General features: G+C 49.3%; 1 protein-coding gene across 1 annotated transcript in view; it reads right to left on the bottom strand.

Moving 5' to 3' along the window:
• LOC144951951 (polypeptide N-acetylgalactosaminyltransferase 18-like) overlaps nucleotides 1-25126 on the bottom strand; it is a 61505-nt gene that overhangs the window by 12254 nt on the left and 24125 nt on the right. The window lies entirely within an intron of this gene.

The following is a 25126-nucleotide window of genomic DNA, read 5'->3' as shown; positions in this document are numbered from 1 at the left end:
CTTTATAAGCCACCCAAATGTGATTACAGGCAGAACTCGCCAAACGCTGCGGTTACGTTCCTGTGAAATGCCGTGTTGGGCAAGTACTGTGCGGTTAATGTAGACTTGACGCCTTGCAGAGTGTATCTATATCGTGTCTGAGAATCTTAGCACCTCTTCTATTACCAGAAAGGGTAAAACTATTATTATTTTCATACTGGTAAAAAAGGTCCTGTAGATGTAATGATAGAACAGGAGCTGATCTAGTTCCCTTGCCCACCCCTCTTCATTGTTTGCCTTGGCATGGTATGGCAGCAGATAGCCGTCAGCCGCCAGCCACCATCACCCGGGTATTGTGCAGTTGGGTGCTGCAGTGGCGAAATGTTATCTCCCTCAGCCTGGTATGCAGGAGGGTGTGGGTTCGATCCCGACACCAAAGCTGCTCTAAATTTGGAGTTTGCGTGTCTCTCTCTCTCCGTGGTCGTGTAGATGTTTTTAACTGGGTCCTCCGGTGTTTTCCCTCCACATTTAGAAACATGTATTTAGAGCATTTGGCCATGATACATTAGCACGTTGTGACAAACTACTTCGTTATCATTTGGGGTGGCCAGGTGGCTTCTGACAGAGAGCTACATAGCTGAGTAGTCGGTCTTACCTGATAAAATTAAATAAGTAAAGTTTAAAAATGTTTTTTTAAACACGCTTTAATGAAATGTACCGTACTCGTAATGGCAAAACTCCACGACTCCAGGAAGTGGCCCCGAAGCTTGCCATAACGTAAGGGACCGTGGTCAATTACAGCCAACGTCAGTTGAGCGTGGACAATTAGACCCAAGCCGAAACATAACATATACATTTTTTTTTTAATGATAGAATATAGTATTGTCATCAGTATGACATAATTATACCAAGTTTGCAGTCGATAGCACATTGGGAAGTGGGTTAAAATTGAGTTACAAGATTTGAGGATACGACAACAACAACAACAACAGACAGAGCGAGTTAAATAAAAGCGTGTAAAAATAGTATAGTTTTAGTTTCGTTTCAACTTTCTTCGTGGTATCATCTCCACTCAACATGTAGGAACATTCCTCATGCATAATTTGGCTGCACTTGATGTGCTTGTTCTCCGTGAGATCAAACGAGTTCCCACCCACCCACCCACTCGCCGAGCCACTCACCCACGCAGCCGCAGCGTCGCCGTGAAGATGGCGCGGGTTCGAGAGCACGTGCCATGGAGGTTGAGAAGCACGGCTCTCCAAGAGGCTCAGAGGCAGAAGCTATCGATCGCTTTTGTGTAGCAGCAGCGGCAGCAGATGAGACACGGGTCTTATCTCCTTACAAAGTCCTCGATCTGCATCATACTTTTTATAATTCTAAAAACTGCAAAGATTTTTGTTATTTTACCAGGTAAGGCCGCACTGAGCTATGTAGCTCTTTTTTAGAAACGACCTGGCCATCAGAAATGAGAGCTCAACGAAGTGGCGGCTGATCACGTGGAAGATTGTAGCCGCAGACAAATACTCTAAACGCGTGATGTTGATTCTAAATGTGGAGGGAAAAACCGGAGAACATTTCACACCACCGCGGGGAGTGAGAGACACGCAAACTCCAAATATGCAGGTGTCAAGGTTGGGATTGAACCCTCGATCTCTTGCATACCAGGTGAGTTAGTTAACATCTCGCAACTGCGGTGATTGTGAGGTTTTAAGTGCGAGACGAGAATCGAGCCAGAAGCCCAAGATACTTGGAGGAGCTGTGTCCAGTTAAGAATCAGTATTTTTCCAGGAGGAATCCAATGAGCAATAAAGCTGTGAGAATAAGTTTCCCCTTTTTTCTGGCCACAAAACAGTTGCGTTAAGATGTTAAAACACCAAACTGAAACCTTTTACGAGGAATCATGTCTGCATTATCCACGATACTTGTGGTCAGAATGCATACAAAAAACATACTCTGATAATATATCCCTTGTCTTTGAAACCGATTGGTCCACACCAGAGACAGCTTTCTTTTGAGCCTCTGGTCTAACACCTGTTTTGTTGCCAGAAAAATGGGAAAACTTCTTCTCATATTTTGGTACCGGCAAAGGAGGTCCTATGATGAGCTATGAAGCTCTTCGTAGCAGGTGTCCAGTCGGGGCACGGGGTAAGAACATTACAACAACAAACAGAATACACAAACACGATATGAGTGCAAAGCATAGGAAAGGTACACAAACCACTTAAACATATACAAATAAAACCAAACGATGTTTGTATATTACCAGGTAAAGGCCACGGAGCAATTCACTTATATATTTTTAGAATCGACCTGGCCACAAATGATAGCTCAACACGATAGGAATGCAAAGTATAGGAAAGGTAAGCAGGAAGAGGGAGGGTGGTTATGGACAAAGTGCACTGCCTTAGATCAGATTGCATTTGAGTGACGTGTTTATGCCTCCTGGTCAAGTTCAAGTGATTCGTCAAGGCGCGCATTGTCTATGATATGAATGTGGCTGTTACACACCTGTTGGTAACATTGTCACACTCCGGGCACGATCACACGCGAGTATGTGCACGGACACATGCGTATCCGTGTGTGCGTGTGTGGGGAGTGGTCGTGTATTGACAATTGGCATCTTGCGCTGCGAACCCCGGCGACCCTAAATTCGAGTCAATGGCAGTAATGATTATCTGAACTGGTTGCAGGACTCCCCTAGGTCGACTCAGCCTCAAAATGAGTACCTGGTGCCATGTGTATAACATCGCCACTGGGGAGACAAAGGCGGCCGGGCGTGGTGCTGGCCACACCCACCCCCTCGTGTGCCGTGCCGGCCTTCATATGGTGGTGGTAAACAGAAATGGCCCCACCAGCCTGTTAAGGCTACACGGGGGATTCTTTATCTTTGGAGAAGTGGTGGCACGGCAGCAGCTGATGCACGACACGAGGAACCCAGTCACCCGAGTTCGATTCCCGCTCAGGGCCAATGCCAGTGAGGATTATCTGAACCGGTCCTGGGGCTTCCCGCGAGGTCGACTCAACCTTAAATGAGTACTTTATGCGGTGAGTAGTAAAACATCGCCACTGGGGAGACAAAGGTGGCCGGGCGTGGTGCTTGTCACCCACCCAGCCACTTGTGCCGGCCTTCACAGGTCCTCGCGATATAGCCCTGGGCTCAACAGCCGGCTTAAGTAAGAATTCATTTCCCCCCTTTCTGGCAATGAAACAGGAAGTGTTAAGATGTTCAAACACCAAATAGTTGCCTTGTCACAAGCACCAGGTCTGCATTAACCACTCATACTTGCTGCAAAACATGCAAACAAGAAAGCTCTGACAATACACACATTTTCTTTAACCTAAACTACACTTTTTATTTGACCAGGTAAGGCTATGCAGCTCTTTTTCATCAGTAACCTGGCCACAAATGAAAGCTCAACAAAGTGGCTGATCACGTGGAAATTCAGAGGAGCCAAATCTTCTTAAACTCGTGGTTCTAAATTGAGGGGAAACCCCAGAGGTCCTGGAGAAAAATCGACGCGCCCACGGGGATCGAACCCCCAACCTCCTGCATGCCAGGTGAGGTAGTTAACATCTTCTAGCCACCGTGGCACCCCAAACTGATTTGAAACTCATTAACCTGCACCAGAGACAGCCTTCTTGATGGCCTTGTCTCTCTAGACAAGCCCAGAAAGTACGTGTGGTTAAAGAAGACTTGACGATGCCATGAACAGTTCTACCTTTAAAGTGTTTGAACATCTTAACACAACTCCTGTTTTATGGCAACAAAGGTTGAAATCTTATCCTTTAAAAAAAATAAATTGGATCCTGCCAAAAAAATGTCCCATAGCCTGTTAAAGGTTACGAGTCTTCGTCAGAACAGGCATGCCCTTTTCAGAGTCAATCTTATTAAATAGGCGTTTGAAACATAAATGCCGAGTGTATTTAAGTAATATTAAAAAAGTCACAATTGCCTCTCTAAGAGGAATGCACGTGGGTGATGGGGGTTGCCTTAAAAAAAATTGAAAGCAAATAGAATTGAAAGCCGTCGACTTTGAATAAACTCAGTGGAGTGTTTCGATTTAAAGCTTTCGTGACTGCAGGGATTCATCTTCTTGGTTCTTTCGGTAAAGTCACGTAGAAGGGAAATAAAAAAAAACATAATAAAATGCAATTCTCACGAAGTTTCGGCCACAACGCAAGCAGCCGTCCTCAGGTGAAGAACAGGTCTGTCAGAAAGACAGCGTCTCATTCAGACGCTGTCTCATTCAGACGCTGTCTTTCCGACAGACCTGTTCTTCACCTGAGGACGGCTGCTTGCGTTGTGGCCGAAACGTCGTGAGAATTGTATTTTATTATGTTTTAGGTTTATTATTTTATTATTTCCCTTCTACGTGACTTCACCGAAAGAACCAAGATGATCAGTGGAGTGTATCGTAATTTTAATCTTTCCATAAACAAAACGAAACCGTCACGTCTTTGGCACGTAGGTCTGCGTGGGTACTGATACGAAACCAGATTAGTAGACATATCTCCTTCCTGCATCTGTGCCTCCCCACGTACAAAGGTAAAAGTATTCTCTCCTTCTGGAAGAGCACAATTCCAGCAGCATTGCTTCAGGACAAGCAAAAACTGTCGACCGCGTTTAGAATTTTTTGGCTTCTACTATGGATTTCCACACGACGATGATGATGATAAGCCACTTCGTTGAGCCATCATTTGTGATATCCAGGTCGCTTCTGAAAATAGAGCGATACAGCTCAGTGGGCCTTACCTGGTAATATAATAAAAGTTTACTTTTATTAGTGCCGTTTGTTTACCTTTCCTATACTTTGCACTCTTATCATATTTATGTATTGTTGGTTGTTGTAACGTCCTGACCCCGTGCCCCTACTGGACATCTGTGAAAAAGAGCTTAATAGCTCATCGGATTCCTCCTGCAGTATAAATAAGCATTCTGATTCTGATATTTACGCGATCTAACCCACAAACAAAACCAACCCCTTCTTGCGCCCACATGTTTCTGCAGCCTTTCCCCCCCCCCCATTCGCATGTGGGTTATCACGTCACTGCTGGACTTAAAAAATATATGCAGCGCTTGCTTCACACCTATGCCTTAACCTTTTTCCAGTGCCCCCACTTGCTCTCAGATGATATATTTGCATCTTAAAAAAATAACAAAAATTCACGCGTTTGTGTTTTTCTTTTCGTTTACGACCGTCACCCAACCTCCAAGAACCCTGGACGCTGCCCGTGTCGTCTGCAATGTTGATTGTCTTTGTGTGTCTTTGTTAAGCTGCGCCAGTCGACGAACCCAGCGGGCCCTCGAGTTCGATTCCTGCTCACAGACAACGTCACCACCACCGTTGGCAGATGATCCGAACTGGTGATGCGACTCGACCTCGAATGAGTAGCTGGTGCGGTGGTGTGCAGTCAAACACCGACATTCGCTCGGGGAGACAAAGGCGGCCCCGGGCGTGGTGCTGGCCAAACCGCCCCCTTCAAGTGCCGCGCTGGCCTCCGCTCGTTATTCTCTAACAGCACTTGCCCCAACTGCCTGTTCAAGGCTGTACGGGGGACATTTGTCTTTGCTGTGCTCACGCAGCACGGATCTCCCGTGTACAAGAGTCGGGCAGCGTGACTAAGCCGCGACCGTCATCCTTGCGACAAATCCAATCAACTGAAACTTTTGTCGATGGGGAACTTTTTACCCCAAGTATCAAAATGATCAAAAATAAATAACATTTACCCCTTTCTGGCATTATTTTGAGACTGGCTAGACAAGTCCCATAGTTAGAGAGATATATAAAACTGCTCAACGCGAGCTATTAATACTTTGATAGTTGAGTCGTGGTGTAACGCGACGGATCAGTGAGGGGTGAGGTGAGGTGACACTGGCATGGCTGGCGGCAAATAGGGGGCAAAACATAGATTGGGCGGGTGCATTTGGGGGCGAGCAGGTGTGAGCGTTGGGACACGGAGGAGGCGCCGGAGAGGCGGGAGATGGAGGCAATATTTGGGGGACAGCGCGTGCCGGAGACGCAGTGGAGGCGGCAGCTGATGTCGCGGTTTAAATACGCGCCACGCGCGGTACAGTGGGGGCATGTGCGGACGGGTGTTGTTGTCAAGGCTCGCAAGGGTAGGCCAGAGACGGTTGAGGATAATTAAGGACGCAAGACGGTGATTGGTTGGTAGGTTGTTGTTGTCATCGGGGTCTGGCGCCACAATGTCTGGAAAAACAACAGGTGGCGGAGGGGGGCTATGAGCGGGGGGCGTCGGAAGAGACGCCGATTAATCAATTGGAAGTTAATTGGGTCGGGCATCAATACAGGGGAGTTGGAGCTGACGGGAGTTCGCGCCTGGGAGGAGAAGAAGGCAGTTGGAGCTGAAGCAGTGGAGAAGTACAGAGTAGCAGTGGACAAGTACAGAGTAGCAGTGGAGAAGTACAGAGTAGCAGTGGAGAAGTGTAGGGTAGCAGTGGAGAAGTATAGGGTAGCAGTGGAGAAGTGTAGGGTAGCAGTGAAGTGTAGGGTAGCAGTGGAGAAGTGTAGGGTAGCAGTGGAGAAGTGTAGGGTAGCAGTGGAGAAGTATAGGGTAGCAGTGGAGAAGTGTAGGCTAGCAGTGGAGAAGTATAGGGTAGCAGTGGAGAAGTGTAGGGTAGCAGTGGAGAAGTGTAGGGTAGCAGTGGAGAAGTATAGGGTAGCAGTGGAGAAGTGTAGGGTAGCAGTGGAGAAGTGTAGGGTAGCAGTGGAGAAGTACAGGGTAGCAGTGGAGAAGTGTAGGGTAGCAGTGGAGAAGTATAGGGTAGCAGTGGAGAAGTATAGGGTAGCAGTGGAGAAGTATAGGGTAGCAGTGGAGAAGTGTAGGGTAGCAGTGGAGAAGTATAGGGTAGCAGTGGAGAAGTGTAGGGTAGCAGTGGAGAAGTATAGGGTAGCAGTGGAGAAGTGTAGGGTAGCAGTGGAGAAGTGTAGGGTAGCAGTGGAGAAGTGTAGGGTAGCAGTGGAGAAGTGTAGGGTAGCAGTGGAGAAGTATAGGGTAGCAGTGGAGAAGTATAGGGTAGCAGTGGAGAAGTGTAGGGTAGCAGTGGAGAAGTATAGGGTAGCAGTGGAGAAGTATAGGGTAGCAGTGAAGTGTAGGGTAGCAGTGGAGAAGTGTAGGGTAGCAGTGGAGAAGTGTAGGGTAGCAGTGGAGAAGTGTAGGGTAGCAGTGGAGAAGTGTAGGGTAGCAGTGGAGAAGTGTAGGGTAGCAGTGGAGAAGTATAGGGTAGCAGTGGAGAAGTACAGGGTAGCAGTGGAGAAGTGTAGGGTAGCAGTGGAGAAGTACAGGGTAGCAGTGGAGAAGTGTAGGGTAGCAGTGGAGAAGTACAGGGTAGCAGTGGAGAAGTGTAGGGTAGCAGTGGAGAAGTGTAGGGTAGCAGTGGAGAAGTATAGGGTATCAGTGGAGAAGTGTAGGGTAGCAGTGGAGAAGTGTAGGGTAGCAGTGGAGAAGTACAGGGTAGCAGTGGAGAAGTATAGGGTAGCAGTGGAGAAGTGTAGGGTAGCAGTGGAGAAGTACAGGGTAGCAGTGGAGAAGTACAGGGTAGCAGTGGAGAAGTGTAGGGTAGCAGTGGAGAAGTGTAGGGTAGCAGTGGAGAAGTGTAGGGTAGCAGTGGAGAAGTACAGGGTAGCAGTGGAGAAGTACAGGGTAGCAGTGGAGAAGTATAGGGTAGCAGTGGAGAAGTGTAGGGTAGCAGTGGAGAAGTGTAGGGTAGCAGTGGAGAAGTGTAGGGTAGCAGTGGAGAAGTGTAGGGTAGCAGTGGAGAAGTACAGGGTAGCAGTGGAGAAGTACAGGGTAGCAGTGGAGAAGTATAGGGTAGCAGTGGAGAAGTGTAGGGTAGCAGTGGAGAAGTGTAGGGTAGCAGTGGAGAAGTGTAGGGTAGCAGTGGAGAAGTGTAGGGTAGCAGTGGAGAAGTATAGGGTAGCAGTGGAGAAGTATAGGGTAGCAGTGGAGAAGTGTAGGGTAGCAGTGGAGAAGTGTAGGGTAGCAGTGGAGAAGTGTAGGGTAGCAGTGGAGAAGTATAGGGTAGCAGTGGAGAAGTATAGGGTAGCAGTGGAGAAGTACAGCGTAGCAGTGGAGAAGTGTAGGGTAGCAGTGGAGAAGTGTAGGGTAGCAGTGGAGAAGTATAGGGTAGCAGTGGAGAAGTGTAGGGTAGCAGTGGAGAAGTGTAGGGTAGCAGTGGAGAAGTGTAGGGTAGCAGTGGAGAAGTACAGGGTAGCAGTGGAGAAGTACAGGGTAGCAGTGGAGAAGTGTAGGGTAGCAGTGGAGAAGTACAGGGTAGCAGTGGAGAAGTACAGGGTAGCAGTGGAGAAGTGTAGGGTAGCAGTGGAGAAGTACAGGGTAGCAGTGGAGAAGTACAGGGTAGCAGTGGAGAAGTGTAGGGTAGCAGTGGAGAAGTGTAGGGTAGCAGTGGAGAAGTATAGGGTAGCAGTGGAGAAGTGTAGGGTAGCAGTGGAGAAGTGTAGGGTAGCAGTGGAGAAGTATAGGGTAGCAGTGGAGAAGTGTAGGGTAGCAGTGGAGAAGTGTAGGGTAGCAGTGGAGAAGTGTAGGGTAGCAGTGGAGAAGTGTAGGGTAGCAGTGGAGAAGTATAGGGTAGCAGTGGAGAAGTGTAGGGTAGCAGTGGAGAAGTGTAGGGTAGCAGTGGAGAAGTACAGGGTAGCAGTGGAGAAGTACAGGGTAGCAGTGGAGAAGTGTAGGGTAGCAGTGGAGAAGTGTAGGGTAGCAGTGGAGAAGTACAGGGTAGCAGTGGAGAAGTGTAGGGTAGCAGTGGAGAAGTGTAGGGTAGCAGTGGAGAAGTGTAGGGTAGCAGTGGACAAGTACAGGGTAGCAGTGGAGAAGTACAGGGTAGCAGTGGAGAAGTGTAGGGTAGCAGTGGAGAAGTACAGGGTAGCAGTGGAGAAGTACAGGGTAGCAGTGGAGAAGTACAGGGTAGCAGTGGAGAAGTGTAGGGTAGCAGTGGAGAAGTATAGGGTAGCAGTGGAGAAGTGTAGGGTAGCAGTGGAGAAGTGTAGGGTAGCAGTGGAGAAGTATAGGGTAGCAGTGGAGAAGTGTAGGGTAGCAGTGGAGAAGTGTAGGGTAGCAGTGGAGAAGTGTAGGGTAGCAGTGGAGAAGTATAGGGTAGCAGTGGAGAAGTGTAGGGTAGCAGTGGAGAAGTGTAGGGTAGCAGTGGAGAAGTATAGGGTAGCAGTGGAGAAGTGTAGGGTAGCAGTGGAGAAGTATAGGGTAGCAGTGGAGAAGTATAGGGTAGCAGTGGAGAAGTGTAGGGTAGCAGTGGAGAAGTGTAGGGTAGCAGTGGAGAAGTACAGGGTAGCAGTGGAGAAGTGTAGGGTAGCAGTGGAGAAGTGTAGGGTAGCAGTGGAGAAGTACAGGGTAGCAGTGGAGAAGTGTAGGATAGCAGTGGAGAAGTACAGGGTAGCAGTGGAGAAGTACAGGGTAGCAGTGGAGAAGTGTAGGGTAGCAGTGGAGAAGTGCAGGGTAGCAGTGGAGAAGTACAGGGTAGCAGTGGAGAAGTACAGGGTAGCAGTGGAGACGTACAGGGTAGCAGTGGAGAAGCGTAGGGTAGCAGTGGAGAAGCGTAGGGTAGCAGTGGAGAAGCGTAGGGTAGCAGTGGAGAAGTGTAGGATAGCAGTGGAGAAGTGTAGGGTAGCAGTGGAGAAGTGTAGGGTAGCAGTGGAGAAGTGTAGGGTAGCAGTGGAGAAGTACAGGGTAGCAGTGGAGAAGTGTAGGGTAGCAGTGGAGAAGTGTAGGGTAGCAGTGGAGAAGTGTAGGGTAGCAGTGGAGAAGTATAGGGTAGCAGTGGAGAAGTGTAGGGTAGCAGTGGAGAAGTGTAGGGTAGCAGTGGAGAAGTGTAGGGTAGCAGTGGAGAAGTGTAGGGTAGCAGTGGAGAAGTGTAGGGTAGCAGTGGAGAAGTGTAGGGTAGCAGTGGAGAAGTACAGGGTAGCAGTGGAGAAGTACAGGGTAGCAGTGGAGAAGTGTAGGGTAGCAGTGGAGAAGTGTAGGGTAGCAGTGGAGAAGTGTAGGGTAGCAGTGGAGAAGTGTAAGGTAGCAGTGGAGAAGTGTAGGGTAGCAGTGGAGAAGTGTAGGGTAGCAGTGGAGAAGTACAGGGTAGCAGTGGAGAAGTACAGGGTAGCAGTGGAGAAGTGTAGGGTAGCAGTGGAGAAGTGTAGGGTAGCAGTGGAGAAGTACAGGGTAGCAGTGGAGAAGTACAGGGTAGCAGTGGAGAAGTATAGGGTAGCAGTGGAGAAGTGTAGGGTAGCAGTGGAGAAGTGTAGGGTAGCAGTGGAGAAGTATAGGGTAGCAGTGGAGAAGTGTAGGGTAGCAGTGGAGAAGTGTAGGGTAGCAGTGGATAAGTGTAGGGTAGCAGTGGAGAAGTACAGGGTAGCAGTGGAGAAGCGTAGGGTAGCAGTGGAGAAGTACAGGGTAGCAGTGGAGAAGTACAGGGTAGCAGTGGAGAAGTACAGGGTAGCAGTGGAGAAGTGTAGGGTAGCAGTGGAGAAGTGTAGGGTAGCAGTGGAGAAGTATAGGGTAGCAGTGGAGAAGTGTAGGGTAGCAGTGGAGAAGTGTAGGGTAGCAGTGGAGAAGTATAGGGTAGCAGTGGAGAAGTGTAGGGTAGCAGTGGAGAAGTGTAGGGTAGCAGTGGAGAAGTGTAGGGTAGCAGTGGAGAAGTGTAGGGTAGCAGTGGAGAAGTATAGGGTAGCAGTGGAGAAGTGTAGGGTAGCAGTGGAGAAGTGTAGGGTAGCAGTGGAGAAGTACAGGGTAGCAGTGGAGAAGTGTAGGGTAGCAGTGGAGAAGTGTAGGGTAGCAGTGGAGAAGTACAGGGTAGCAGTGGAGAAGTGTAGGGTAGCAGTGGAGAAGTGTAGGGTAGCAGTGGAGAAGTGTAGGGTAGCAGTGGAGAAGTACAGGGTAGCAGTGGAGAAGTACAGGGTAGCAGTGGAGAAGTGTAGGGTAGCAGTGGAGAAGTACAGGGTAGCAGTGGAGAAGTACAGGGTAGCAGTGGAGAAGTACAGGGTAGCAGTGGAGAAGTACAGGGTAGCAGTGGAGAAGTATAGGGTAGCAGTGGAGAAGTATAGGGTAGCAGTGGAGAAGTGTAGGGTAGCAGTGGAGAAGTGTAGGGTAGCAGTGGAGAAGTATAGGGTAGCAGTGGAGAAGTGTAGGGTAGCAGTGGAGAAGTGTAGGGTAGCAGTGGAGAAGTATAGGGTAGCAGTGGAGAAGTGTAGGGTAGCAGTGGAGAAGTGTAGGGTAGCAGTGGAGAAGTATAGGGTAGCAGTGGAGAAGTGTAGGGTAGCAGTGGAGAAGTATAGGGTAGCAGTGGAGAAGTGTAGGGTAGCAGTGGAGAAGTGTAGGGTAGCAGTGGAGAAGTACAGGGTAGCAGTGGAGAAGTGTAGGGTAGCAGTGGAGAAGTGTAGGGTAGCAGTGGAGAAGTACAGGGTAGCAGTGGAGAAGTACAGGGTAGCAGTGGAGAAGTGTAGGGTAGCAGTGGAGAAGTACAGGGTAGCAGTGGAGAAGTACAGGGTAGCAGTGGAGAAGTGTAGGGTAGCAGTGGAGAAGTGCAGGGTAGCAGTGGAGAAGTACAGGGTAGCAGTGGAGAAGTACAGGGTAGCAGTGGAGAAGCGTAGGGTAGCAGTGGAGAAGCGTAGGGTAGCAGTGGAGAAGCGTAGGGTAGCAGTGGAGAAGTGTAGGATAGCAGTGGAGAAGTGTAGGGTAGCAGTGGAGAAGTGTAGGGTAGCAGTGGAGAAGTGTAGGGTAGCAGTGGAGAAGTGTAGGGTAGCAGTGGAGAAGTACAGGGTAGCAGTGGAGAAGTGCAGGGTAGCAGTGGAGAAGTGTAGGGTAGCAGTGGAGAAGTGTAGGGTAGCAGTGGAGAAGTATAGGGTAGCAGTGGAGAAGTGTAGGGTAGCAGTGGAGAAGTGTAGGGTAGCAGTGGAGAAGTGTAGGGTAGCAGTGGAGAAGTGTAGGGTAGCAGTGGAGAAGTGTAGGGTAGCAGTGGAGAAGTGTAGGGTAGCAGTGGAGAAGTACAGGGTAGCAGTGGAGAAGTACAGGGTAGCAGTGGAGAAGTGTAGGGTAGCAGTGGAGAAGTGTAGGGTAGCAGTGGAGAAGTGTAAGGTAGCAGTGGAGAAGTGTGGGGTAGCAGTGGAGAAGTGTAGGGTAGCAGTGGAGAAGTGTAGGGTAGCAGTGGAGAAGTATAGGGTAGCAGTGGAGAAGTATAGGGTAGCAGTGGAGAGGTGTAGGGTAGCAGTGGAGAAGTGTAGGGTAGCAGTGGAGAAGTGTAGGGTAGCAGTGGAGAAGTATAGGGTAGCAGTGGAGAAGTATAGGGTAGCAGTGGAGAGGTGTAGGGTAGCAGTGGAGAAGTATAGGGTAGCAGTGGAGAAGTATAGGGTAGCAGTGGAGAGGTGTAGGGTAGCAGTGGAGAAGTGTAGGGTAGCAGTGGAGAAGTGTAGGGTAGCAGTGGAGAGGTGTAGGGTAGCAGTGGAGAAGTGTAGGGTAGCAGTGGAGAAGTGTAGGGTAGCAGTGGAGAAGTACAGGGTAGCAGTGGAGAAGTACAGGGTAGCAGTGGAGAAGTGTAGGGTAGCAGTGGAGAAGTGTAGGGTAGCAGTGGAGAAGTGTAGGGTAGCAGTGGAGAAGTACAGGGTAGCAGTGGAGAAGTACAGGGTAGCAGTGGAGAAGTATAGGGTAGCAGTGGAGAAGTGTAGGGTAGCAGTGGAGAAGTGTAGGGTAGCAGTGGAGAAGTGTAGGGTAGCAGTGGAGAAGTGTAGGGTAGCAGTGGAGAAGTGTAGGGTAGCAGTGGAGAAGTGTAGGGTAGCAGTGGAGAAGTATAGGGTAGCAGTGGAGAAGTACAGGGTAGCAGTGGAGAAGTACAGGGTAGCAGTGGAGAAGTGTAGGGTAGCAGTGGAGAAGTACAGGGTAGCAGTGGAGAAGTATAGGGTAGCAGTGGAGAAGTGTAGGGTAGCAGTGGAGAAGTGTAGGGTAGCAGTGGAGAAGTGTAGGGTAGCAGTGGAGAAGTGTAGGGTAGCAGTGGAGAAGTATAGGGTAGCAGTGGAGAAGTATAGGGTAGCAGTGGAGAAGTACAGCGTAGCAGTGGAGAAGTGTAGGGTAGCAGTGGAGAAGTGTAGGGTAGCAGTGGAGAAGTATAGGGTAGCAGTGGAGAAGTGTAGGGTAGCAGTGGAGAAGTGTAGGGTAGCAGTGGAGAAGTGTAGGGTAGCAGTGGAGAAGTACAGGGTAGCAGTGGAGAAGTACAGGGTAGCAGTGGAGAAGTGTAGGGTAGCAGTGGAGAAGTACAGGGTAGCAGTGGAGAAGTACAGGGTAGCAGTGGAGAAGTGTAGGGTAGCAGTGGAGCAGTACAGGGTAGCAGTGGAGAAGTACAGGGTAGCAGTGGAGAAGTGTAGGGTAGCAGTGGAGAAGTGTAGGGTAGCAGTGGAGAAGTATAGGGTAGCAGTGGAGAAGTGTAGGGTAGCAGTGGAGAAGTGTAGGGTAGCAGTGGAGAAGTGTAGGGTAGCAGTGGAGAAGTGTAGGGTAGCAGTGGAGAAGTGTAGGGTAGCAGTGGAGAAGTATAGGGTAGCAGTGGAGAAGTGTAGGGTAGCAGTGGAGAAGTGTAGGGTAGCAGTGGAGAAGTACAGGGTAGCAGTGGAGAAGTACAGGGTAGCAGTGGAGAAGTGTAGGGTAGCAGTGGAGAAGTGTAGGGTAGCAGTGGAGAAGTACAGGGTAGCAGTGGAGAAGTGTAGGGTAGCAGTGGAGAAGTGTAGGGTAGCAGTGGAGAAGTGTAGGGTAGCAGTGGAGAAGTACAGGGTAGCAGTGGAGAAGTACAGGGTAGCAGTGGAGAAGTGTAGGGTAGCAGTGGAGAAGTATAGGGTAGCAGTGGAGAAGTGTAGGGTAGCAGTGGAGAAGTGTAGGGTAGCAGTGGAGAAGTGTAGGGTAGCAGTGGAGAAGTACAGGGTAGCAGTGGAGAAGTACAGGGTAGCAGTGGAGAAGTGTAGGGTAGCAGTGGAGAAGTACAGGGTAGCAGTGGAGAAGTACAGGGTAGCAGTGGAGAAGTGTAGGGTAGCAGTGGAGAAGTACAGGGTAGCAGTGGAGAAGTACAGGGTAGCAGTGGAGAAGTGTAGGGTAGCAGTGGAGAAGTGTAGGGTAGCAGTGGAGAAGTATAGGGTAGCAGTGGAGAAGTGTAGGGTAGCAGTGGAGAAGTGTAGGGTAGCAGTGGAGAAGTATAGGGTAGCAGTGGAGAAGTGTAGGGTAGCAGTGGAGAAGTGTAGGGTAGCAGTGGAGAAGTGTAGGGTAGCAGTGGAGAAGTGTAGGGTAGCAGTGGAGAAGTATAGGGTAGCAGTGGAGAAGTGTAGGGTAGCAGTGGAGAAGTGTAGGGTAGCAGTGGAGAAGTGTAGGGTAGCAGTGGAGAAGTGTAGGGTAGCAGTGGAGAAGTACAGGGTAGCAGTGGAGAAGTGTAGGGTAGCAGTGGAGAAGTGTAGGGTAGCAGTGGAGAAGTGTAGGGTAGCAGTGGAGAAGTACAGGGTAGCAGTGGAGAAGTACAGGGTAGCAGTGGAGAAGTGTAGGGTAGCAGTGGAGAAGTACAGGGTAGCAGTGGAGAAGTACAGGGTAGCAGTGGAGAAGTACAGGGTAGCAGTGGAGAAGTGTAGGGTAGCAGTGGAGAAGTATAGGGTAGCAGTGGAGAAGTATAGGGTAGCAGTGGAGAAGTGTAGGGTAGCAGTGGAGAAGTGTAGGGTAGCAGTGGAGAAGTATAGGGTAGCAGTGGAGAAGTGTAGGGTAGCAGTGGAGAAGTGTAGGGTAGCAGTGGAGAAGTATAGGGTAGCAGTGGAGAAGTGTAGGGTAGCAGTGGAGAAGTGTAGGGTAGCAGTGGAGAAGTGTAGGGTAGCAGTGGAGAAGTGTAGGGTAGCAGTGGAGAAGTATAGGGTAGCAGTGGAGAAGTATAGGGTAGCAGTGGAGAAGTGTAGGGTAGCAGTGGAGAAGTGTAGGGTAGCAGTGGAGAAGTACAGGGTAGCAGTGGAGAAGTACAGGGTAGCAGTGGAGAAGTGTAGGGTAGCAGTGGAGAAGTGTAGGGTAGCAGTGGAGAAGTACAGGGTAGCAGTGGAGAAGTACAGGGTAGCAGTGGAGAAGTGTAGGGTAGCAGTGGAGAAGTACAGGGTAGCAGTGGAGAAGTACAGGGTAGCAGTGGAGAAGTGTAGGGTAGCAGTGGAGAAGTGCAGGGTAGCAGTGGAGAAGTACAGGGTAGCAGTGGAGAAGTACAGGGTAGCAGTGGAGAAGCGTAGGGTAGCAGTGGAGAAGCGTAGGGTAGCAGTGGAGAAGCGTAGGGTAGCAGTGGAGAAGCGTAGGATAGCAGTGGAGAAGTGTAGGGTAGCAGTGGAGAAGTGTAGGGTAGCAGTGGAGAAGTGTAGGGTAGCAGTGGAGAAGTGTAGGGTAGCAGTGGAGAAGTGTAGGGTAGCAGTGGAGAAGTGTAGGGTAGCAGTGGAGAAGTGTAGGGTAGCAGTGGAGAAGTGTAGGGTAGCAGTGGAGAAGTGTAGGGTAGCAGTGGAGAAGTACAGGGTAGCAGTGGAGAAGTGTAGGGTAGCAGTGGAGAAGTGTAGGGTAGCAGTGGAGAAGTGTAGGGTAGCAGTGGAGAAGTGTAAGGTAGCAGTGGAGAAGTGTAGGGTAGCAGTGGAGAAGTGTAGGGTAGCAGTGGAGAAGTGTAGGGTAGCAGTGGAGAAGTATAGGGTAGCAGTGGAGAAGTGTAGGGTAGCAGTGGAGAGGTGTAGGGTAGCAGTGGAGAAGTGTAGGGTAGCAGTGGAGAAGTGTAGGGTAGCAGTGGAGAAGTATAGGGTAGCAGTGGAGAAGTGTAGGGTAGCAGTGGAGAGGTGTAGGGTAGCAGTGGAGAAGTATAGGGTAGCAGTGGAGAAGTATAGGGTAGCAGTGGAGAGGTGTAGGGTAGCAGTGGAGAAGTGTAGGGTAGCAGTGGAGAAGTACAGGGTAGCAGTGGAGAAGTGTAGGGTAGCAGTGGAGAAGTGTAGGGTAGCAGTGGAGAGGTGTAGGGTAGCAGTGGAGAAGTGTAGGGTAGCAGTGGAGAGGTGTAGGGTAGCAGTGGAGAAGTGTAGGGTAGCAGTGGAGAAGTGTAGGGTAGCAGTGGAGAAGTACAGGGTAGCAGTGGAGAAGTGTAGGGTAGCAGTGGAGAAGTGTAGGGTAGCAGTGGAGAGGTGTAGGGTAGCAGTGGAGAAGTATAGGGTAGCAGTGGAGAAGTGTAGGGTAGCAGTGGAGAAGTGTAGGGTAGCAGTGGAGAAGTGTAGGGTAGCAGTGGAGAAGTATAGGGTAGCAGTGGAGAAGTACAGGGTAGCAGTGGAGAAGTGTAGGGTAGCAGTGGAGAAGTACAGAGTAGCAGTGGAGAAGTATAGGGTAGCAGTGGAGAAGTACAGAGTAGCAGTAGAGAAGTGTAGGGTAGCAGTGGAGAAGTACAGGGTAGCAGTGGAAAAGTACAGGGTAGCAGTGGAGAAGTACAGGGTAGCAGTGGAGAAGTGTAGGGTAGCAGTGGAGAAGTACAGAGTATTTCTAGATTTGAAGCTTTCGTGACTGCAATGATTCATATTCTCAGGTTTTTTCGGTAAAGTCACGTAGGTAAAACATTAAAAGTAATGAAAGTAAAATAAAACAAAACAAAAATAAAAATAAAATTCACGACGTTTCGGAGGCAACACAAGTCTCCGTCATCAGGTGGGACCGTCACAGCCAGATTAGCTGCATCAAGTGAAGCAATGATTCAAGATGTAATCCCTTATAAGCAAGTTGAAGGGGGGGGAGGAGAGGGGGGGGAGTTCATCAGAATGTGGTAGCCAATGAATGGAACGTATCGGGAGGGAGGGGGGTGGGAGGGGGAGGGAGCCAACAAAACATTTGGCGACGGCTTGGACGCGGCTGCTGCGCACGCCAACACAATGGGCAGAGAGGGGGGAGGGGAGGTCTGATACACATGATAGAACAAAGGAACGAAAATGCCCATGTTTATACCAATGCAGGCTGAAAAATGAAGAGAGTACTGTTAAAAATAACTGGGGATGTTAACACTCGGTGAAGTAAATTAAAATAGTGCCTGTCAGATAAGATGGTCCAAAAAGTGTAATTAAGTCTTTTTTGCGTGGTTAATAACATCTTTCCAGTGATTACTGAGTTTGTACCCATCATCACGGTTGAAATTATGTCTGTGTTTGTATATTTGTATGGCTTCGTGTACAAACCTTTGATGGTAGCCAGGAGGCTTGCAGAGAACCTTGGTCTCGGAAAAGACAATTTCATGAGAGCCCGCCGAGTTGTAGCAATGATCGGCAACGGCCGAAGAATCAGTTCTGCCGTGTTTCAGATCTGACTTGTGCTCGCGGACACGATCAGCAACATGACGTTTTGTTTCTCCAATGTAGCAATCACCACAAATGCAACTCAATTTGTAGACTCCAGGATACTGTAAGTCAGGAACGACATCCTTCACAGATGGAATCAGATCACGGATTTTATGCACTGTGCTGAATCGGACTTGGATCTTATGTTTGTTTAGAATTTTGGAGATCTTTTTGGTCACGCCTGCTATGTATGGTAACGTGATAGTTTTGGTCGGAGTTTCATGTGGTTGTTTCTGTGTGGTGGGAGAGACAGCTTGGCGGATAGTACGGTCAGAGTATCCGTTCATCCTGAGGGCCCGATGTACATGTCTTAATTCATCAGTCAGGTGGTGTTGGTCAGAAATGCCATGGGCTCTGTGGTATAGCGTTTTGATGAGAGAATTCTTTTGAGATGGGTGGTGGTGGGAATCCGGTTTCAGGTAGGAATCTGTGTGGGTGGCTTTCCTGTAGACAGAATGTCCCAAGGATCCGTCAAGCCTCCTCTTAAACAGAATATCCAAGAATGGTAGTTTACCGTCTTTCTCCACTTCCATGGTGAATCTGATAGATGGGTGTCTAGAATTGATGTGGTCCAAGAAGTGGTTCAATGCTGGGAGGCCATGTGGCCAGATGACGAAAGTGTCATCCACATATCTCTTCCACAGGGAAGGACGCAGGGTGGATGTCTGGATGGCGTCTGATTCAAACTTTTCCATGAAAATGTTGGCTGTAACTGGTGACAAGGGGGAGCCCATAGGGGTACCCTCATTCTGTTTGTAGAAGGTGCCATTCCAGGTAAAATAGGTGTTGGTGAGGCAATGCCTAACCAGCGCAGGTACATCAGAATTCAATCCCTGTTGGACTAAGTCCTCAATTATTGTTAGGGTGTCCGGTACTGGGACTTTGGTAAACAAAGATACTACATCAAAGCTGACGAGAATGTCATCAGGAGATAGTACCATGTCCTTAACCATAGAGACTAATTGGGTTGAGTTGAGTACTGCCGAAGAGGTCTTGCCTGTGAAGGGGAGCAGAGTATCTGATAGAAAACGGGCTAGTTTGTACGTCGGAGAGTTTATCGTCGACACGATGGGTCGTAGCGGGGTGCCTTCTTTATGGATTTTAGGAAGACCATAGAGTCTGGGAGGTCTTGCCGCCGATGGTTTTAGAGAGGGACGTTTGCTTGGTTCGATTAGGGAAGTCGAACTCATGATGATACTGTTGGTTTTTGTCGTTAGGCTTTTAGTGGGATCGTTTTTAATTTTGGAGTAACTCCCATCATTAAGAAGGTCCAGGATTTTGTTGTTGTATGAATCTTTATCCATGATGACCGTGGCATTGCCCTTGTCTGCCGAGAGGATGACTATATCATCTCTCTTTTTTAAATTCGCGAGTTCAGAGCGTTCGTTTTTGCTGATGTTACTAGTGGGTTTCTTAGCATTCTTGAGAATAGTAGCTATTTCAGCTCTTGCTACATCAGCATGGATGTGTCCTATGCCTCTGAGGGCTACATCAATCTGAGAAATCATATCCTCTACTGGTATATATTTAGGGGTGACGGCGAAATTTAGTCCTTTGGCCAGTACCGTTTTTAGATTGTCAGAGATTGGAATGTTACTCTGATTAATCACGGTCTTGTTAACATCCAGCTTTACGATGTGTGGCTCTGGTTTCTTTTTAGATAGGAGGTTGAATTTAGAAATCAGGTTAGCTTTGCATTTGGCTGACATTGACTCACCGAACTCCAAACAGATCTTATTTAAAGCTAGCCTATCACTAATCTCGGAGAGAATAAGGTTACTCCGATCTGAACTCGATAATTTAGACAAGACTCTCTTACAAACACATCTAATGTTAACACAAAAAATGTCACCTTCTGATTGGAACCACGTTGATAACATGACTTCTGCTTCTGCTGACTCAATGTCAGCCAAATGCAAAGCTAACCTGATTTCTAAATTCAACCTCCTATCTAAAAAGAAACCAGAGCCACACATCGTAAAGCTGGATGTTAACAAGACCGTGATTAATCAGAGTAACATTCCAATCTCTGACAATCTAGAAACGGTACTGGCCAAAGGACTAAATTTCGCCGTCACCCCTAAATATATACCAGTAGAGGATATGATTTCTCAGATTGATGTAGCCCTCAGAGGCATAGGACACATCCATGCTGATGTAGCAAGAGCTGAAATAGCTACTATTCTCAAGAATGCTAAGAAACCCACTAGTAACATCAGCAAAAACGAACGCTCTGAACTCGCGAATTTAAAAAAGAGAGATGATATAGTCATCCTCTCGGCAGACAAGGGCAATGCCACGGTCATCATGGATAAAGATTCATACAACAACAAAATCCTGGACCTTCTTAATGATGGGAGTTACTCCAAAATTAAAAACGATCCCACTAAAAGCCTAACGACAAAAACCAACAGTATCATCATGAGTTCGACTTCCCTAATCGAACCAAGCAAACGTCCCTCTCTAAAACCATCGGCGGCAAGACCTCCCAGACTCTATGGTCTTCCTAAAATCCATAAAGAAGGCACCCCGCTACGACCCATCGTGTCGACGATAAACTCTCTGACGTACAAACTAGCCCGTTTTCTATCAGATACTCTGCTCCCCTTCACAGGCAAGACCTCTTCGGCAGTACTCAACTCAACCCAATTAGTCTCTATGGTTAAGGACATGGTACTATCTCCTGATGACATTCTCGTCAGCTTTGATGTAGTATCTTTGTTTACCAAAGTCCCAGTACCGGACACCCTAACAATAATTGAGGACTTAGTCCAACAGGGATTGAATTCTGATGTACCTGCGCTGGTTAGGCATTGCCTCACCAACACCTATTTTACCTGGAATGGCACCTTCTACAAACAGAATGAGGGTACCCCTATGGGCTCCCCCTTGTCACCAGTTACAGCCAACATTTTCATGGAAAAGTTTGAATCAGACGCCATCCAGACATCCACCCTGCGTCCTTCCCTGTGGAAGAGATATGTGGATGACACTTTCGTCATCTGGCCACATGGCCTCCCAGCATTGAACCACTTCTTGGACCACATCAATTCTAGACACCCATCTATCAGATTCACCATGGAAGTGGAGAAAGACGGTAAACTACCATTCTTGGATATTCTGTTTAAGAGGAGGCTTGACGGATCCTTGGGACATTCTGTCTACAGGAAAGCCACCCACACAGATTCCTACCTGAAACCGGATTCCCACCACCACCCATCTCAAAAGAATTCTCTCATCAAAACGCTATACCACAGAGCCCATGGCATTTCTGACCAACACCACCTGACTGATGAATTAAGACATGTACATCGGGCCCTCAGGATGAACGGATACTCTGACCGTACTATCCGCCAAGCTGTCTCTCCCACCACACAGAAACAACCACATGAAACTCCGACCAAAACTATCACGTTACCATACATAGCAGGCGTGACCAAAAAGATCTCCAAAATTCTAAACAAACATAAGATCCAAGTCCGATTCAGCACAGTGCATAAAATCCGTGATCTGATTCCATCTGTGAAGGATGTCGTTCCTGACTTACAGTATCCTGGAGTCTACAAATTGAGTTGCATTTGTGGTGATTGCTACATTGGAGAAACAAAACGTCATGTTGCTGATCGTGTCCGCGAGCACAAGTCAGATCTGAAACACGGCAGAACTGATTCTTCGGCCGTTGCCGATCATTGCTACAACTCGGCGGGCTCTCATGAAATTGTCTTTTCCGAGACCAAGGTTCTCTGCAAGCCTCCTGGCTACCATCAAAGGTTTGTACACGAAGCCATACAAATATACAAACACAGACATAATTTCAACCGTGATGATGGGTACAAACTCAGTAATCACTGGAACGATGTTATTAACCACGCAAAAAAGACTTAATTACACTTTTTGGACCATCTTATCTGACAGGCACTATTTTAATTTACTTCACCGAGTGTTAACATCCCCAGTTATTTTTAACAGTACTCTCTTCATTTTTCAGCCTGCATTGGTATAAACATGGGCATTTTCGTTCCTTTGTTCTATCATGTGTATCAGACCTCCCCTCCCCCCTCTCTGCCCATTGTGTTGGCGTGCGCAGCAGCCGCGTCCAAGCCGTCGCCAAATGTTTTGTTGGCTCCCTCCCCCTCCCACCCCCCTCCCTCCCGATACGTTCCATTCATTGGCTACCACATTCTGATGAACTCCCCCCCCTCTCCTCCCCCCCTTCAACTTGCTTATAAGGGATTACATCTTGAATCATTGCTTCACTTGATGCAGCTAATCTGGCTGTGACGGTCCCACCTGATGACGGAGACTTGTGTTGCCTCCGAAACGTCGTGAATTTTATTTTTATTTTTGTTTTGTTTTATTTTACTTTCATTACTTTTAATGTTTTACCTACGTGACTTTACCGAAAAAACCTGAGAATAAGTACAGAGTAGCAGTGGAGAAGTGTAGGGTAGCAGTGGAGAAGTACAGGGTAGCAGTGGAGAAGTGTAGGGTAGCAGTGGAGAAGTACAGGGTAGCAGTGGAGAAGTACAGGGTAGCAGTGGAGAAGTACAGGGTAGCAGTGGAGAAGTACAAGGTAGCAGCGGAGCGAGAGACGCGTAGAGTAGCGTAGAGTGTGACGGCGAAGCCAGCAGAAAGTGGCTGGAGTGTGACGGCGAAGCCAGCAGAAAGCGGCTGGAGAGAGGCGGAGAAGCCGCTGGAGAGCGGCCGAACTGTGACGGGGGAAGCGGAGAGGAGAGTCGACGGAGACGCGGAGCGAGCGAGCAAAGAGCACGTGGGGCAATGTTAAATGATGTTGGTGAAATAAAGTGACGAAGGAAAAGTAAGAAGCTGTCGCGTGAAGTTCAGCACTACGTATATAAGGCAGTGTGCGGAGCCGCACGGGGTGATCCAGGGATAAAGAAGAGAAGAGTCGGGGAGAAGACGCCTGGGACCTCGCCCTCCTCACCGCGTCCTCCCCAGCAGTGTTGGCTGATCCCCTGCTGGGGCAGGAACGAGGGGGGAGGTGTAAGGGAAGCAGGGCAAGCGAGGGGAGTTAGGGCAGTGAGAGGGGATAGCAGGGTATAGCGGCGGAGACAGAGTGGTTACCGCGCACCGGATGCGCGGAGGTGAATAGGGAGAGTTCATGTGAAGTGGGGAGCATCCACACTGGATGATGCAAGGTAATAACAGTGAGGCAGGTGGAAAGTGACGAGTGTCCGTGTGAGTACAACACGACACTTGCACTGTGATTTGTGATGTTCGCCTTGTGGCATTATTCTCTGTCCTACGAAGACACCGGTGGTGGTGCAGAGAAGCTGTCTCTGGGTGTAGGCCAGTTTCAATGACAATGTGTGACATTATTATTATCATCATCAAAGCACTTTTTCTTATTGGTTCTTTCGGTAAAGTCACGTAGAAGGGAAATAATAAAATAATAAAAATAAAACATAATAAAATAATTCCCGACAGACCTGTTCTTCACCTGAGGACGGCTGCGTGCGTTGTGGCCGAAACGTCGTGAGAATTATTTTATTATGTTTTATTTTTATTATTTCCCTTCTACGTGACTTCACCGAAAGAACCAAGAAGATGAATCCCTGCAGTCACGAAAGCTCTAAATCGAAATTCAATGCACTTTTTGTTTGCACGTTTTGTCACAAGTATGTGTGGTGAATGCAGTCTTGATGACTTGAAGCACCAGAAGCACCGCGTGGTGCTTTAAGGCAGAAGCACCAGAAGCACCACGCGGTGCTTCAAGGCAGAAGCACCGCGTGGTGCTTCAAGGCAGAAGCACCAGAAGCACCACGTGGTGCTTCAAGGCAGAAGCACCGCGTGGTGCTTTAAGGCAGAAGCACCAGAAGCACCACGTGGTGCTTCAAGGCAGAAGCACCGCGTGGTGCTTTAAGGCAGAAGCACCAGAAGCACCACGTGGTGCTTCAAGGCAGAAGCACCGCGTGGTGCTTCAAGGCAGAAGCACCAGAAGCACCACGTGGTGCTTCAAGGCAGAAGCACCGCGTGGTGCTTTAAGGCAGAAGCACCAGAAGCACCACGTGGTGCTTCAAGGCAGAAGCACCGCGTGGTGCTTCAAGGCAGAAGCACCAGAAGCACCACGTGGTGCTTCAAGGCAGAAGCACCGCGTGGTGCTTCAAGGCAGAAGCACCAGAAGCACCACGTGGTGCTTCAAGGCAGAAGCACCGCGTGGTGCTTTAAGGCAGAAGCACCAGAAGCACCACGTGGTGCTTCAAGGCAGAAGCACCGCGTGGTGCTTTAAGGCAGAAGCACCGCGTGGTGCTTTAAGGCAGAAGCACCGCGTGGTGCTTCAAGGCAGAAGCACCACGTGGTGCTTCAAGGCAGAAGCACCGCGTGGTGCTTTAAGGCAGAAGCACCAGAAGCACCACGTGGTGCTTCAAGGCAGAAGCACCGCGTGGTGCTTCAAGGCAGAAGCACCAGAAGCACCACGTGGTGCTTCAAGGCAGAAGCACCGCGTGGTGCTTCAAGGCAGAAGCACCAGAAGCACCGCGTGGTGCTTCAAGGCAGAAGCACCGCGTGGTGCTTCAAGGCAGAAGCACCAGAAGCACTGCGTGGTGCTTCAAGGCAGAAGCACCGCGTGGTGCTTCAAGGCAGAAGCACCAGAAGCACCACGTGGTGCTTCAAGGCAGAAGCACCGCGTGGTGCTTCAAGGCAGAAGCACCAGAAGCACCGCGTGGTGCTTCAAGGCAGAAGCACCGCGTGGTGCTTCAAGGCAGAAGCACCGCGTGGTGCTTCAAGGCAGAAGCACCAGAAGCACCGCGTGGTGCTTCAAGGCAGAAGCACCGCGCGGTGCTTCAAGGGTCGCTTCGCCCTGGGCCAGGTGCACCTCACGTCAGGTTGCATAATGGAGACGTCATAACAGGTGTGCGGAGTTGCCAAACCGAGTCTTCGTCTCTATTTTAACAGCAGGTCAAACATGTGGGTGAGTGGGTAGGTGCGTGTGGGTGGGTGAGTGTCCTTGTGTGGGTGAGGGAGTGGGTGAGGGAGTGTGTGGGTGGGTAAGTGAGCAGGTGAGGGAGCGGGTGAGTGGGCGAGTGAGTGGGCGAGGGAGGTGTGTGGTGGATGAGGGAGTGGGTGAGTGAGTGGTTGAGTGAGTGAATGGGTGTGTGAGTGAGTGGGTGAGAAGTTGAGTCTATCCTGTACACCTTGGGGTGCGACAGGGATGTCCTCTGGCTCCCACATTATTTTAACATCTATTTCGACTGCGTAGTTCGTGAAGCCTTCAATAGCTGTACCGGGGGAATTTCCATTTGTACAGATATAAATGGGAGGCTGATCGACGCCCGGGTGCGATCAAGGGATGGCTCCCTATTGGTCAACCACGTTATGTATGCCGATGATTTGGTAATAGCTGTTCATTCAGAAGAGGATTGGAGACGCTGCTGCTGAGACTGGAGCGTGCCACTAAGAGATGGGGCCTTACCATCAGCCCCACCAAAACTAAGCACCTGCCTGGGTATTTTGTACCATCGGACACTCCACCCCCACAACTCCCAATCGGTGATGGGGAAGTTGTGGAGAGAGTGGAGAGTTTCCCATACCTGGGCAGTGTGCTTATGACCGGCTCCAGTTTAACAGCAGAGGTCTCACTCCGAATCAGTCGAGCGGCAATATCTTTTCATCGGTTGCGTAACGCTGTGTGGAAGCTACCTGGTCTGTCGCTCCGCACGAAGCTTCAGGTCTTCTCGGCCACGGTCATTCCCTCCCTTCTCTACGCTTGCGAAACGTGGACCCCCCTAATGGAGCATCTTCGCCGGTTGGAAACA

Source organism: Lampetra fluviatilis, chromosome 64 (assembly GCF_964198595.1).
Source record: "Lampetra fluviatilis chromosome 64, kcLamFluv1.1, whole genome shotgun sequence".
Lineage (NCBI taxonomy): Eukaryota > Metazoa > Chordata > Hyperoartia > Petromyzontiformes > Petromyzontidae > Lampetra > Lampetra fluviatilis.
This window is presented reverse-complemented; position numbering and strand designations above follow the sequence as displayed.